Source organism: Ambystoma mexicanum, chromosome 1q (assembly GCF_040938575.1).
Source record: "Ambystoma mexicanum isolate Mex_15411 chromosome 1q, UKY_AmexF1_1, whole genome shotgun sequence".
Taxonomy (NCBI): Eukaryota; Metazoa; Chordata; class Amphibia; order Caudata; family Ambystomatidae; genus Ambystoma; species Ambystoma mexicanum.
The window spans coordinates 769651711-769667803 of NC_090922.1; the positions used below are offsets into that span (position 1 = coordinate 769651711).

At 43.6% G+C, this 16093-nt stretch overlaps 1 protein-coding gene across 1 annotated transcript in view; it reads left to right on the top strand.

Annotated features, from left to right (window-relative positions):
- CDC73 (cell division cycle 73) overlaps positions 1 to 16093 on the top strand; it is a 1222960-nt gene that overhangs the window by 687424 nt on the left and 519443 nt on the right. The window lies entirely within an intron of this gene.

A 16093-nucleotide genomic window follows, 5' to 3' on the forward strand; every position in this document is an offset into this window, starting at 1 on the left:
GGGACAAGCGGTTCTAAGACATTTGTTTGCTCATGACCCTTCTCACATCCCACCTCCTTCTTCTAACACTGCTCGCTAATCTATGCACAGCATGTGATCTAAGCAGATTCCACAAGCCTCAGAATGGATACAGTACTCGCTGTAATCGCATTTCTGATGCTTGTATCTGCTTAGATTCACATGCGCCCGCCCTTCCCCTTCAGGGAAGGCGCATGGATGCTTGTAGTCTTATCTATCTTATCTGCTTGGACACTCTGTACTCCCGCTACTCCTCATGCTACCTCACGTCAGAAAAGATACAATCTGAAGGTCCTACACGCGAGGGATCATAGGTACAGTGGACGTCACACTAGGGATATTATGACTCGCACCCCCTAGTTCGCCCCTTTTTGAGTTTCGAAAAACAAACTGTAATACTCAGCAGCTTCCACTAGATGTCGGCCTTTGCACAGCATGTGAATCTAAGCAGATACAAGCATCAGAAATACGATTACGGTGAGTAATGTATCCCATTTATTATGCTTTTAAATCCAATGATCAAATAGCAATGGAATAACCAATGATTTATCTAAGGAGAACGGGGGCGGTGAATGCGTTGCATTTACTTACCCTGTTGACTCTGATTTTCCCTGGTGACAAGATGGGTCAACAAGGGGTCAATTGAGGTAGGTTTTCCTGCTGTTTGTTTTCCACTGCAGGATGTCTGTGGGTTGCAGGTCCGAGGATTTCTCTGGTCAGCTGATGGTGCAGAATGCAACCCCGTGCGAAGAAGGTATGCAGGATTCACTGGTACAGGACTCTTCTGGACACCGTACAGGACACAGGGAAGTGACATCCACTGACGATCATTGCACAGTGAAAATGGCAGGCGTTGCTCCAGTGATTGTTGAAAAATACCTTCCAGCGCAGGATACCCTGAAGCTGTAAAGTTGAAACCTGGCAGGAAGGCGACTTGTGGCATGAACTGGTGTCCCCTGAAGTGGGGTGTCGAACGCGGAGCTGCAACACTTCTACAGAGGTAGCCCACCTAAGAGCAGCTGAGTCCACTGGGTGGTCCAGAGACGCGTCTGAAGGTTCAGGAAGGCTCCTCATGAATGTGTTGAGACGGGTTGTTCCCACCAGTCAAAGGTTTGAAGCACTGCTCAGTCTTTGCAGATCAGGTAACCCAGCAGGGCTTCACCAGGCCAATCCCAGGAAAGGATTCTGGGCCTCTTTGGGACTCATCCATGGGTCTTCAGTCCTCTCTTCTACAAAGGGTACTTTGATCCAACGCTGATCTGAGGTAAGAGCTGCAGGAGTCCTTTTATACTAAATCCTAGCTGGAAGCAAGTCCCAGCCCACCAATAGTAATGATCTGCACCATTCAAAAAGCCAGTAGTGGTCCAATTTGGCTCTACTGAAGGTTTCACCCATGCCCCACACTTAGACTTTTGGGTGTAGTGGGGCCAGGCTGTCCCTCTCATATCCTGGGTACACAGATAACAAGCCAGCAGTAGCTTGCGAAAGCAGCAGCTTTCCAAGGCGAATGCTTGACCATAAAAGGGATTCCCGGACCTGACCAGCCAAGAAGAAGGCTAAACCACAATATGGCCAACGAACAAGCATTAAAATCTCGTGGCACGTCCATTTTAGGGCACAAGTCACGTTTAGTAGCCAGACGCGTTAAACGCATATGTGCATTCTATAAATAATGCAAAAATAGTACTAATATTTGCTGCCACCAGCTAGTCTTTAGGCACTGTGACGTTCCTTCAGATGGCGTCACTTCTGCCCAGTGGAGAACCTCTTACCATGAGGCTAGAGAGGTGAAGTCGCTAACCAATAGTCCCCCTACGGGTGGTAACATGCAGGAGGATCTTAAGGGGAGGGAATCCTCTCCTGGGGATAAGGATGCAATTGTGAGGCACAGCCCCTTTGAAACCCAACCCGATAGGCTGGCAATAACACTCGCATCCTATCAACATAAGATCACCTCTGCAACTGTTATTGTGAAATATCGAACCCATCCGATGACAAAGTACTGAGACGAACAAGTGCTCAAAAATGCTAAGTTTGAGCGGGGCAAAAGCTAGAGCAGCTAATTGGATGGATGTTACACTGGGTCTGGCCCCGCTGTTTAAACTGAACCACAAAGACAGACTGTGTTTTATGTCGTCTTGTGACACATCCTGCATTGGTCTGTTTGGTTCTGGCAAGCTGGACGCTGTGATGCGACCAGAGGGTGAACCAGGTTGATTGAGGAGTCGCCATTGAAGCCCGGAGAGCAGAGGCAAGACTTTGGGAGACTGCAGTGAGGCCCGTCTCAAAGCTGAGAAGAGAAATGGTGGGACACCCGAGAAGTGTGTTGCCGTCAGTTGGGAACCAGCTTGATGGATTTGCAGAGACTGAGTGGTGGCGGCACCACCTGTAGTGGGTGGATTGTTCGGTCCCACAACAGTGCAGATACCACCTACTGTAGCCTACAGCAGAGCCATGTAGGTGACTTTCGGGACAGAGCAAGAGACTGTGGAGGAGGAACAATCTGTCACAGCAGGAACAAGGGATCCAACAGTTATGCCGAGGTAGTCCACAACATGTGGAGAGGCAAGACGCAGAGACCTACTAAAGGAAGTTGAACTAAGGTGTGGACCCGTGACCCCTGGTGAAACAGGTGAGAGTTCCCCGGGAGAACACGTACAAGTGTGGGAGCGGGATGGGAAGTTTTGACGCTGCAAACTATAAAGAAAGAGAACTATACAACATTTTGTGAAACCGTTCCCAGGCTAGTTCCACATAAGTGTGGTGCTGAAGTTGAGAGGGACTCCAGGAACAGCTTCGTTCCAGTGAGGGCGGCTCAAGATTTGTACCAGAGTTTGAGATGGTGAAAACCTCCAACGGTGCGACAATCCATAAGATCTGAGAGAGACGTTGTGGAACCAGCTAGGAGAAGGGAGTCCTTTTCCTAGCCCCACAAGAGCTTTATGCAACTGCCTATTTTTCTGTTTGCTTATGAAGAACCCATAACTTTACTTTTGCTTTAAACAACACTATGGGCGTTTGGCTGCTTTACATCCAAAAGAAGGGAGACCATCTCCTGGATTATAAACAGTAGCTGCACTTAATGGTGTTTTGTTTTTGTGACAGGGATAGAATAGGATACTTTGATCAGGACAGTGCCTTTGTTTTAACTCAGACTTCCTGACAAGCACCCGAGTTTCTTTAGTTTAGGTAGGGAAACCCCCTTATAGTTGGGGATAGATATGTTGTTTTTAATTTAATAAAAGTCAATGGCAACCACTATGGCACCACTTGGTCAGTCTCTTCTTCCTTGTTGTGTCGGGACCTTTTAAAGTCAAAACGTTACCAAAAAGGTAAGACAAAAAATGAAACCTAGTTTCCCAGTACTGATAATCTGAAAGACTGATCAGTTTCCCCAAAACAAAAGGCCAGGGGAGTGAAGCTGATGGCTTCAATTCCCTGTAAAAAGTCAGGCCTCGTTAAAAAAAAAAAAGGGCACAAAGTTTGGGAGTCCATAGAATATGGAAGGAAAGTTGCTAAAAGAGAAATCTTTAACACATTCCTCTCCCAGACTAGGGACACGGGGATCTAATCCTTCCCTGGATGGGTTTCTTTGTTTATACTTTCTAGACAGACCACCGGCATTGCTATGTTGTTCACCTGGCCTATGCTCAATGGTGAAGTTAAATCCTTGAAGGCTTATGGACTTATTTAGGATTCTCTCCCTTGATGGTAATTCGCCACTTTAAGGGCTTGTGGTCTGTCTGTGCACAGCAAAGTGAGTCCCAAAGAGGTAGGGTCTCCCTTTTCCACAATCGCCCACCTGAGCTCTGTCCTTAAGCGTGCAACTAATAAAGCATATAGGATATTCCCTGCCTTTTATCAAGTAACTGTGAAAGGACAGCACCTAACCCAGTGTCGGAGGCATCTCTGCACAATAAAAGGTCTGATAATCAGGTGCTCTCAGAACAGGGGTCTGACAAAGGAATCCTTCGGGCCTTTGAAGAACGCCCGCTCCTCTGACCAAGGAACTGTCTTTGGAGTTGTGAAGGCAGTCCGAGGGGCAGCTATGTCTCTCTAGTCAGCCATAACGTTTCTGTAATACCCAATGACGCCTAGAAAAGTTCTGACTTGGTTTTGGGTTGTGGGGGTATTGGAAGAATGAATTGATGAGATGACATAAAGGCCATGCGCATACAGTGGCAAGAGTGCTCAGATTAGCAAATAATAAGGGAGATCTATACCATCCTAAAGAAGTATTCGTCTCTAAAACCCAAGGGCACAACACTTTGTGCGTCTGTTAAAAGCAAAGCAAACTCGGCAAAGACACTGAACTTAATTTCCAAGACCATATTTGAAGCTCTAAGGTGATATAATAATGCCTATACCTTCATTCCAGTGTGCACAGCAGCGTAGTGCGTGAATAAAATAAATTGAAATAACATGGACAAAAGCGCTGCGGATTAACAACATACATTACAAGGGCCGTCACAGCAACAGAGTCATGTAGGTGTGACAATGCATGACACATCAATGTGGGAGTTGCAGAAATTAAATGTCAGACAAAAAATCAAAGAAATAACACCTGCACTTGTACAGCAATGTCAATAGAACAGCAAAATCAATAACGCTGTGCTATATCAAAACAAGACAGGGACAGACTTTCAATTCCGAACCAGCAATAACTGTTAAGGGGATCTTGAGGATTAAACATGCAGAATGGCTGAGGTGCATGGATCGAAAACTGGAAGTTTGATCCTATTTCAGCGCAGGTACGGTATTGTTATCAGAGCAGTCTACAGACAAAGAAATCTTCATATCTTATGTAAAACTACCAGCTCAAAATGTCATCTGAGGGTATGAGTGGGGATTTAAATCTAGCTCAGGACATATGTGAAACCCTCATATCCTCGAGTTTAATTACCTACCTACACCGTCCAGAATCATTCAATACTGAGCCATATGATGATCAAGGGCGGCGGTGGCAAGAGTGGGTAATTGAATTTGAGGGCTTCATGAGAGCACTAGGAAATGAGAATGTTCCAAATAAATGACATATTCATGAATTTGGTGGGAGGAGAAATGAGGAGTCTCATAAGAACAATGACAACAACTGAGGAAAGAACATCGTATCAGCTTCTTGCTGCTGTAGAGGAACACTTGACAATTGCTCCTAACAAAGATTATGATAGATATCTGTTTAACCAATGCAAACAGAGACCACAGGAGACAATTGCACAGTTTGTATTAGGATTGCAAGAGAAAGCAACCTATTGTGAGTTTGCAAAGTTTGATGATGAAGAAGCTATTAGGTTAAGAATAATTGAAAGCTGCACATCGTCAGCGTTGCGGAGACATCTTCTAAGAGTGCCCCTCTCATTGAAAGATATTCTGGAATTGGCGCGAATGTAGGAAAGACTTGAGAAACAAGCAGCAGATATGGAAAGTGACGGGAAGTTGGAGACACTGGCTGGCTTCAGATGCAATGTGCAAAAACAGTCCCGATACTCGAGCAGGATATTATCTCAAGGCACATGGAATGGTATCAACAGAAGTGGTCAAGAAAAGCTGAGTTCTAGATGCGGATTTCGGTTTCCACACAAAGGTCAATGCCCGGCTATTGGTCGAAGATGTGTGGGATGTGGTCAGAGAAATCACTTTTTGGTCTTGTGTAAAGAGTGAACATCTCTATGGTCGACCTGTGGAACTGATGCCCAGCCAATATTGAATGGGAAACAATGCCTAATGATGGAGCGTTCCGAGAATGATGGGGCCACCCCAGATCGAGGACTAATGGTTGGAAGAAAGTGGCCATCTCAGGAAGAGACCCTAAGAAGTCTCCAGAGGAGTTCTCATAAAGCGACAGGATGTGCTCTCAGTGAAAGGATGGTCAGCTACCAAGGAAAACACTGCTTACCAGCGTGTGAAAATTATAATTATGTAAATGGAGAGGAGGATGGTGACAATGAAAGGGAAGTAGTAAAGTGGGACAGAGTTTGGACAACTGGTAAGAGGAAAGTTGAGGAACATTTGATGGATGGGGATGAGAGCATGCGATGGGGTCAAAGGCAGCGAAGGAAGATGGTCAAGAGGATGGACCTTAATGATGAGTCAGAGCTTCTCTTTGTGACCGAGTTTAAAGGGCCCGTGATCATTGCCAGGAGAGAGTCTGGGGATCCATTCTTTCATGCATTGTTTCAAGATGATTCAGGTGGGGAAGAAGCATATGAGGAGAGAAGAAATGAAGAGGTGCATGAGGAACAGGGAAATGGACCTGTTGATGTCATGTCACTTAAAGACAGTGGACATTCTTCACCATGTGTAGCTGGTGAGGGAAGTCGGGGGACAGTCAATATTCGGCCCCAAAGAAATACTTGTAATCCTGCACATCTGATAGAGCAGATGTAGAGGTGATCCTGCTGGACAGATGGGGAATGAACCTAGATAAGCAAGGGGGGGGGATGTTGTGGCATGTAGCATGTGGAATGAAGAGAGTAGAACTAGAATGGGTATGCCAGGAAAAGGAGTGAAGAACAGTCAGTTAAGAGATGGAATAAAAGGAGTTGAGACATGAAGGTTGTCTCCTGGCATTATTTAATATGAACATGGTGACTGTAATGATATGATAAGAGATACAACAGAGGGTTGCCCAGTCTTGTACAGCCTGTACATTTCTGGGATGAGGCTGAATCTTGTCCCCACCAACCTCATGCCAAAGGTAGGTCACTGAATCCTGAGCAATCTGGCACTTGGTAGCCTTTATAGTCAGGCAGGCCTTCTAAAGACTCTGCAACACAATTTCCTGGTGTTCCTCCCATGTATAGCTGAAAACGGGCGTATCATCCAGATAAGCCATGTAGAATTCATCCAACCTATTCAGGAAATGGTTGACCAACCTTTGAAAACTGCTGGTGCATTCTTCAAACCAAAGGGCATTACCTTGAATTGGTGAAATCCCTTGGATGTTGAAAATGCTGTCTTCTCCTTAGCATTTTCTGTTAGGGATATTTGCCAATACCCTGTTGTAAGGTCAAAGGTGTTAAGATACTTGGCAGACATAGCTTGTCCACCAACTCCTCTGTTTGTCGAAGGGATCAGTATCTGTTTTGGTGACAGCATTAATAGTGTAGTCCACACAGGATATCACATCAGATGTAGCTGCTTTTGGCACCAGAACCACAGGACTGGACGAAGAACTACTAGAGGGCTCTATTACCCCTAGACCCAACATCGTGTTGACCTCTACCATAATTGAAGGTCTTACTTGGTCTGAAATACAGCTCCTAAACTTGCTAGGTCCACCAACTCGGTGACGAAGGCCTGCTCAAATCGGTGTGAAGCCTGTAATTGAGGAAACCAAAGGGGGAAAATTGCCTTGGCAAGCTTTTCACCTCATCTTGCTGTTGTAGTCTCTTTTGATGGGACAGTAGGCCACAATCAATGAAGGCATAAGAAAGGCTGCTGGAACAGATCGGGCAGAGATTCAGATTTCTCAGTCTCCCTTTCTGAAACCAGGAGCAGGGCTCCCATTTCATCCCAAATGACCTAATCTTTCAATCTAGTCATAAAAAACTCTGCTGGGGCCTTTCTAGGTCTTCCACGGAATAGCTTACATTACTGAGTATTTCAACTCTGAGCTTCTTTAAGCCAAAGAGATACCACTAAGAGACACAATAAGACTTTAAACAAAAAGATTCTGATAACCAGAGCAAAATAAGTTACATGAGAACCAAGATTACAAAGTAAGCAAGGTTTCTGGTGTGCATACTACTTGATATTTAAACTGCAAAATAAGACGGTGCAATATATTTGTTAATCTTTAAAACCGCCCCTGAAGAACTTCTGTCATCTTAATTAACTTAATTGAAGGAACAAAACATGTTGGGTTATTTTTGGCTTTCATAGGTAGGCATACAATAAAGGATTGTTATGCAATCTAGACTAACAGAATTTTGTCCAAATAAATGTTTTTGATTATTGTGGTGATGGTTTTATGGAGCACAATTCTCTTTAAATGGTGATAAATTATTGTATGAATACAACATTAATCAATATATATTTGTATTTGTATCAAACCAATGTTGTGTTGCTTACCTCCCTCTTCAAGAATTTCATGTAAGGTTTATATGTATTATGTTGTGAAACGGACTGGGGGCAACCTTTCTGATGTTATCTAGTGTCGCCCTTTGTGTTATAAGTGATTTTCTTTATCTGACTTCTTAGTGGCGACCCAAGTGTTTTCACTTGTTGGTATGTGGTAACTAGTTGGTTTTTACTTGGTTTGCCCACCATGGTGACAAATAAGTATACTTCTGTTGGCAAAATATCCAGATTTAAATTTTTGCTAACCGTGTTTCTTTGTGTTTCTCCCTTCTACCATCTTCCCATCATGTGAAAGGCTCAAGTCTGTCCCCTTCCTGTTCACTGTTTGATTTGCTATTTCCTGATTCCCACTGGATACTCGGGCATAAGGTGCTACTGTGAAGTGGTGCCATACAGACGCCACTTAATGCAAATAAGATTACATTAGTTACCTATACAAAAGAGCATGTGCCTTCTGAGATTTATGATTTTCGACCATTCATAAATTCGCCAGACCTGACTTTTAAACTAGTTCTCCACCATTTGGTATTATGAGGTATTTTAGTGTGCTGCTACCCTTTCAGTAGCTGTTTAGTTTAGTACCTTGTTTATAAGCACACGTTTCCTGAGAGCCCATTAGTAGATGAGTATTTGCATTTACAAGAATAGTCCAGCATCAGCGTGGAGCTGGTTGAAACAACATTACTACAGAAGTGCAGAATAGTTGTGCTGGTAGCTGTGTGGTAAAACAGCTTGTAACCTACTGTGTTTTGCAAAGAACGCAGATGCTGGTGAAAGTAAAACATTTGCCTTAATCACCCTTAAAATCTTTCAGAATTACTGAAAAAAAGATTTGATGAGCCAAAGTTAAAAACCTCTCCTGGGTATGAGGCACCCAAAAGTGGGCAAAGCCTAGGTCTGGTGAATGAGGATCTAATACATATAATGCTGCAGATGTAACTTCCATGTGAGATGAAAACTATTTTTTTATCCATTAAATATGGCCTTCTATCTAATAGCTTCTAGCGGTGACTCAGTCCCTGACACAGCCCTGTCTTCTATACTCTTCTATTTCTGCTACTCTTGATGCTCTTGCCCCTGTCATGAGGATCCGTTTGAAGTCCAAAGCCATGTGCAATTCTTGGTATTACTCTGACCTAGCTACACTTAAACTGAAGTGTAGGGCAACAGAAAGGAAATGGAGGGCTTCTTGCTCAACATCTGACAAACTGGCCTGTCTGTATCCAAAGGCAATACCGACTCGCTGTCCACATTAAGAGAGCCCACATACAAGCCTGCGTCTCTGCGGCATCTAACAATTCGGCCGAACTCTTCAAAATCTCCAAGGAGCTGGCCAACCCTGCTGCAGTCTCCACCCCTCCTCTCGTCTCCCAGGCTCTTTACAATGCCCTTGCCTCTCACTTTAGCTCTAAAACCCAGGACATCCTGTACACCCTCTCCTCCTCCCCCCCACCCCCTCCTCCTCCCACTCCTTCATGGCTTGCTGACCCTCCCTCAGCTACCCTCCTTTCCTCTTTCTCCCCTGACGAGGTAGCTAGACAAGTCCGATCTATGAAAACCTCTTCAAAACAGGTCCATCCCTGTTCCTCTAAAACCATTAAGGACCACATTGACACACTTGCTCCAGATTTCGTCTGGCTCTTTCTCTGCCCCTCTTAAGCACTCCCTTGTGCATCCTCTCCTCAAGAAATCTACTGCTGATCCTTCATGTCCGGCAAACTATCGCCAAATTTCCATTACTCCCTTTATGGGTAAGCTCCTGGAAAAGCTGGCCATCTCTCATCTTAATCTTCATTCAGACTCTGTTGGCTCCCTCCATGATCACCAATCTGGCTTCAGAGCTGCCAGAAGCACGGAAACTGCTCTCCTGAATATCTGTGAAGACCTGCTCTCCAACCTCGATTCTAACATTCCCTCTGTCCTCATCCTACTTGCTCTCCCCTACGTTCGACACTGTCAACCATACCACCCTTCTCAATCGTCTGTGACAACCTGGGTATCACTGATCAGGCTCTGGCTTGGCTGACCGCTTTTCTCTCCGATTGACTCTCCCAGGTACAACTAGGGTCCTTTCTATCTTCCATCTCCCTCTCTACATGTGGTGTCCCCCAGGGGTCTAGCCTCTCGCCCTGGCTTTTCATCCAATACCTGGCAACTCCCGCCTACTGCATCTCCATTTTCTGTACAACTTTCCAGTGCTATGCTGATGATAGCCATCTCATTTTCAGGCTTCCTTCAGCCTCCTCTTCTCCTTCCCTCAACTCTGATCGTCTTATCGTCATTCAAAATTGGTTTGCCGCCAACGATCTATGTCTAAATGCCAACAAGACAGAGATCCTCATTATTGGTAAACCATCTCCATCCTTTCCTCTCACTCTCTGGCCGGCCTCCCTTGGCCCGCCTCCTACCTCCACCTGCACGGCTAAGAACTTCTGGGTTATCTGTGACTCTACATTTTTTTTCTACGCACACATTTCTGACGTCTCTAAAAAGTCCAATTTCTTATTGCTCTTCCTTAGAGGTACTCTGCCTTTCCTCTCCATCCCTCAAAAGCTCATTCTCCCAAGTTCTGGTTCTCTCCACACTGGATCACTGTAACAGCCTCTTTCTAAATCTATCTGCCTCCACTCTCCGCCCTTTACAACTAATCCAGAACAGGACTGCAAGGCTTGTCCTTGGCCTCAAGCCCTGGGATCGTATCTCTCCAGCCCTGAAATTCCTTCATTGGCTCCCAGTGAATGCAAGGATTACATTTAAAACCCTCTCCATTATCCACAAGGCCTTCTGGGATCTAGGTCCAAAATACCTTCAACTATCCTTCCGTAAATACCTCCCCTCTCGAGCCTTTCCGTCCTCTACTTCTAACTCCCTCAGAGTTAGTCGTTTTGCAAAGAAACGAGCTGGGGTTAGATCGGTCTTCGGCTGGTGCCTCACTTTGGCACAGCCTCCCGGCCACCTTGAAACTTGAGGAAAACCATCTACGTTCCGGAAGAATCTAGTCTTTCCTCTTTGCCTCTGCCTTTGCCCCCCTTCTCCCCTGTTGATCTGTTTCTTCTCTTGGCATCATGCACCTGGCCACCCTCTGTCATTTGGGCCCAGGTACCTGCTCACCATGCCACCCTCCTGCACTGTCTCCAGGCCACCCTCTGCACTAGGGTTCTGTATCTGTACCCATACAGTCCCCCTCCCACTTCTTCTGCACTTATCAGATATACCTTAACTGACGGTCACCTGCCACTTTCTGGCTGCGCTACCTTGGTTTATCGCCTTTATTGATTTATTTTATTTAATATTTATTTCTTTTTTCTCTCCTGTGCTCCGCACTTTACACTCCCCCCCCACCCCCTTCCATTCACTTTCCACTTTTCCCTTTTCCATGCACTTGCGCTTTCGTAAAATTTAACTGGGCCTAGTAAGATCGCCGTGTTCTTTTTTTTGTTCTCCCTTGCTCCCCTCCCTTTTTGCCTGGTCGCGCTCTGAAACACTTGTGTACGAGCGCGATCTTAATAAAATATCATTTAATTTCCTAATGCACAAATTGCTAAAAATATAGGGGTAATTTCATTGATGTGGCACAGGTTGCCCTGGGCAGCCGAAAGTAGCTCTGTGTAGCGGTTTGTGAAGCCATCATCAGTGTTTCTTTATTGAAAAACAAATGTGCGGACACATGATGCTTTGCATTCCAAATGGGAGCAAAGCGTAGCTGGTTGGAAGCTTGTTTAATTTGAATGCCAATTTCTTTATCCTGGCCCATCTTATAAATACAAATTTGAGTTGATGTATTGTCCTGAAATTTCCAATAAACAAACATCGCTGTAAAATGATGTGAACGTATTCAAATATGGACAGTAGCCGTCTTTGTGAAAAATGCAGTTGGCTGCCACTAGCCTTGGCCTGTTTACAGCGCATTTTGTTTTGTATAGTAGAAATGCTCAATCCGCTGTTTTCTTGAATCTGCTTTCGCGTAATGTCGACGTGACAATTCAGTTGCTTATGGCAAAGACTTCTAATTTTTGTAGTTTATACTGTATACCTCTCAAAATGGAGGTGATAAGATGCTATGGTGCTCTTAGCCATCGATATGTATCAAAGGTGCTTGATTTTGACATTTGGTAATGGTTTCAGAACATATTTATCAGTAAGATGTCGTCCATGTAATTTTTTCCAGAGACTTTGGGAAGAAAATGCTTTTTTGTATTAAAGAAAATGCACACTGCTTTTTATTGAGTTAGGTTTCTTTGACAACACCTTTGGAGCCCTAGGGGCATTTGTAATACCAGTCAACCTTTGGCCTGGTAGGTTATGTGCCAAAGGCATTAACGGACTGTCCTATTAAACATAAGTTGGTATAGCTTAACTTGGACTCAACGTCCATTGTGGTCCCCTTCCTTTGATGTACATTTGTGGGCACCTTTCTCTCAGCCTTCACAACTAAGGCAACAATGTTGCTTCCTGTCACAAGATGTCATGATCAGAACAGTTGCATGAAATGGTGTGGAAATATGTTGATAAACTTAATATCCACCAATATTGTGCCCACCCTTAACTGGCCTTAAAAACATTGATCCTTCAACGCCACCATTTTCAGCCAATGCATGATTCAACAAATCTCACTGAAAACTGGATAGCTTGTTACATTGGACAGTGCATGGGTTAACTTAGAAAATAACCTGAATGTTCTTGTGCATTAGTGAGTGTTGGTGCGTCACTATTCCATTTATAGGCGTGTATATGTTTTGTAAAGTGCAGCATGCATCCTAATTGTTCTTTAGTTTGCTCAGTATGCCAGTCTGATCAAATGGACCAACAGTGGCAAGTTTCACTTGGGAGCTGCTCGTGTTGCTTTGAATCTTTTGGGACATCAGCTAGCATTCATTTGTGTGACCTGGATCTTATTGAAGGGCTTGTTGATTGGTCATGAGCTGCTGCAGTCTAGTCATCTATAACTAGTGGTCTATAAAGCCGAATCCCTTTTTGTGACCTTTGAGCGAGTTCGGCTGCAACTAAAAATGAATGGATGGAAAGCTATATACTAATCATAAATATTGATGATATTTACAGAGAACATAAAGCCTTGGTAAGTTTTCAAACTGCTAGGTCACTTCAGAAAAGGGTTGATTTGCAGACACCGGTGCAAAATAATTGTTGCATGAAAAGGATCTTGCATACTTTGCAAAAAATCTACATTGCTCTATCCACTATTGAAGAGGATATGTAACTTTTTATCCAGTTTTGAATCAGGGGAAGGATCATAGTTTCTGCTATCTGTGTAATTCGTTGTTTGCTCTTGCATCTCCAAGTTGTCAGGCCATTTTCAGGTGGTTGTTGAAAGCCAAGATTAGTGTCGTCACTTATCTGCAGTATTAAATATCTTTCCTTTTAATGTATATTTTTACTTCAGCATCCCTCTAATATGTTCCACAATAACTATTTTCTTGTATTAGCATGATGTTGATCTACATTTTTATCTTTCTGAAAAATGCCAATAAAATTCAAACTAAACCATTGCCAGTTGGTCTGTGCAGCCCCACCCATTATATTATTGTTGAGCCTGGTATGTCATTGCAAAACGGGGAAACTGCGTGGAAATCGTACCTGGTCCCTCCCCACGGGGGCAGTGAAGCCTTAAAGGATAAGTCCCTTTCCTTCTGCACAGGATCACAAGAAAACCGAGACCTGTTTCAGCCTTGTGTACTGTCTTGCGTATCTGAAACATGTCGGGCCTTGCAGAAGACTTTGGACCTTGCAGAGTTCGTTCTGTACTGCTCGTTTGAGATGGTACTGGGACTGATTTGCATATGGTAATTCCCCTTCTCTAATGGTAATGCGCATTAGAAACGAATCAAGTACTGTTAAGATACTTTCTAAGTGCACATTATTTCAAAGCTTTCCATCCATTACATTTTTGGTATTGCAGAATCATTTGATGACTTGCTATAAACTCAGCGATCGTTTGAGCAGAAAGCTTTTGAGGTTCTTCATGAGCCTGGTGATGCCTATAGTCTGACGAGAAGAGAGCAGTGCAAGTTATTTCATAATTTGTAGGTGAAAAAGTGGGGTGGACTAGAACCATTTCTTCATTGTGCCAGGACCCAGCAGTTGGCTATGTTACTTAAGAATACGTGCTGTGTTAGTGTATCAGAATGTGCTGTGCCGTCAAGACAGCATATGAATGTTGCTGGTTTCACTAGCATGCAAGATATTAGATCAATCTAGCTAAATAACTCGGCTTTAATTAGCTATTCGGTTTTCTTATTTGCTGCAAGAAAAGTGCAAATATCACATCAAAGGCCTATTGTATAACATAAACTTAGGTGCTCTGAAAGGAATTCCTTTCACGTGTTTCGCCCCTATGGGCTTTGTCAAGGCATATCTATTAGATGATCCCATATTGCGTTTACAGATAAGCTGATCAGCCAACAAAAAGGTGTAAGATGAGAATTTTAGAAACTGTTTTTTTCCTTTTCCTTTTTAAAAATTGTGTACATATGATATTTATCTCGCAACACAAATGTTTGTGTTTTGTCTGTCTTTCTAAAATCCTTATGTTGGGCCTTTTAGTAGGTGGATGCTTTTACTGTCTGTAATATGCAGTTTATGTGATCTACTAAGTTATGCCATGAAAGAAAGCCCTGGCGATCAAAACATCCTCTGGTACACAATGCACTCTCTTAGGCGTTTAAGTAACAATATGTCTTTTTTGATGTGATATTTGCACTTATCTTTCCCACAAATAAGGAATAAAAATAACCAATTAAAGCAGTCATTTAGCTAAATTGGTAGTTTCTTGCGCGCTGGTGAAACCAGTGGTGCAACCAGTGGTCCTCATTATTTTCACAACTTCTGTTCAACTCTGCATCTCTGGAAGGGCATTCATGCTATCCCTAGGATTTAGTCTTCCTTGCTGACTAAAAATAGCAATTGGCTTGCCAGAAACCTTATCAAAATAGCTGCAGGAGTCACATGAGGCCCTATATTTCACGCTGTTTTCCATTAATTTATATGTGTTTGTACACCTGGGACCAAGAATCTGAATTGTGGCAGGAATCTTGGAGTTTGTTGGATCAGCTATGGTTGTCTTCCAACCTGTGCCCATGGAATGGCACTTGTAAATACATGTTGTGCCTTCAATGTGTCGAGGTATAAAGCCATTGAGAACCTGAAGCACGATGATTTCGGATGCTTTCACAAATTCGAGCATTACAAGGATCGAAATTGCGATTTAGCTCTTGTTTGTAGCCTAGACGAGCCTTGTTAGCGTCACGACAATTACCAAGTGTTTTGACTCCCTTGGCCAAATCATTCCATACGAACTGGGAGTTGTCCTTACCTCTGTTTAGAAATGTTTATAAAGTAAATTTTCGACACATCTAGAAGACCTTTAAAGAATCGTATGTATAAAAGAATAAAAATTGGTATGCATCTCATGTGGGAGTTAGATTTGCAGCATGCATGTACTAGCTCCTCTTCATGCCAATTGACTGGGTGACGCTGGATACCCAAGAGCTGCATTTTGCTTCTCATCAAATTCTAACTTTGATCCCTCCCTCCCACCGCCAATGGGATTGCAGATCACCATGGACTGGCAACCAATTAATGGTGTGGAGAGCCTCGAAGGACATGTGCACCTTTAAGCTTGCAATTGGAAAATTCCCCATGTATAGATCACAGAAAGGGGGGGAGGGGTTAATGATATATGGGGTGTTATTTAAGGTTCTTGTAACGGATTTTCTGCATAGCAGTTGGGTATTGTACTTGTTCGCACTTGGCTTGATTTGACTGAATTTCTATGGAGACTCGTCTTCTTCAGGTCACTGCAGCCTTAGACAAATGTTTATTGGAATGGAGGTAGATAATCAAGCACTAGTAAAATATTACTCATAAATTACCTAGGTCTACTTGCAATACGGTTTGGCTTCCATGTCATCTAAAAGGGGGTGGCCTTCTGCTATACCGTTTTTTTCGATTGGAGCAGGATTAAACTTGTTTATAG